The sequence below is a fragment of the Trachymyrmex cornetzi genome, unplaced genomic scaffold, assembly GCF_001594075.2.
Source record: "Trachymyrmex cornetzi isolate Tcor2-1 unplaced genomic scaffold, Tcor1.1 scaffold695, whole genome shotgun sequence".
Lineage (NCBI taxonomy): Eukaryota > Metazoa > Arthropoda > Insecta > Hymenoptera > Formicidae > Trachymyrmex > Trachymyrmex cornetzi.
Window position 1 is genome coordinate 150833 of NW_017300020.1, and position 947 is coordinate 151779.

Sequence of the window (947 nt, forward strand, 5' to 3'; positions counted from 1 at the left end):
GAGAGTCGTATAGCGACAGGTGCGGTGATAAACTATAATCATATCGAACCTCGCCGATTTTTCGAAGACGCTGGTGATATAGTGCTAGAGCGAGTGCGGGACGTTGTGGAAAGACACGGTAGTGTAAAGGTGAACACAGCGTTCAACGGTGAGTTCGCGACAAAAGACAAACGTGCCAGTAAGAGTTTAAACACGAAAAACAGTGAGATTTATCGGTGCACCGATATGCGCGAGTGGTACGTGACGCGCGTCGTCGAGCCCACATTAGCGTCGCTGGAAGAGTTTCAGGAACGCGACAGTGGGTGGGCATTGTCGCGAATCCTCAATTTGGTAGTGAATGTGAACAAACTGAATCCCATGCGCGCGGGATGTCACTTCGAGGTGCCGCGGGAAATTGCTATGAAACGAGCGGTGATCAGTGTGCGTACGACGGACAATGCGTGCTTCGCGTGGTCAGTGGTCGCTGCTCTGTACCCCTCAGAAAGACATGCAGATCGGGAATCGTTGTACCCGCATTACAGTACTGTGCTAAATCTCGCGGGTATCGAGTTTCCAATGACATTAAAAGACGTTCTGAAATTCGAACGATTGAACGCGGTGTCGATCAACGTGTACGGCATCGAGGACAAGCAGATCCTTCCTCTACGACTCACAGGGGACAAGAGGGACAAGCACGTGAACGTGCTGTATCTACAAGATCCATGCAACGATGGTGTAGGCCACTTTGCGTGGATAAAGGATCTGTCGCGCCTCGTGAGATCCCAACTAACTGGAAATAAGAACAAGAAATATTTCTGTGACCGGTAAGTATAATAGGAAAAAAAACAAGAAAAAATATAAGAAAAAACAAGAAAAAATATAAAAAATAAAAGAATTATTTTCTCTATTTCCAGATGCCTGCATTACTTCGGCTCGAGCGAGAAATTGCAGATCCACAGCCAGGACTG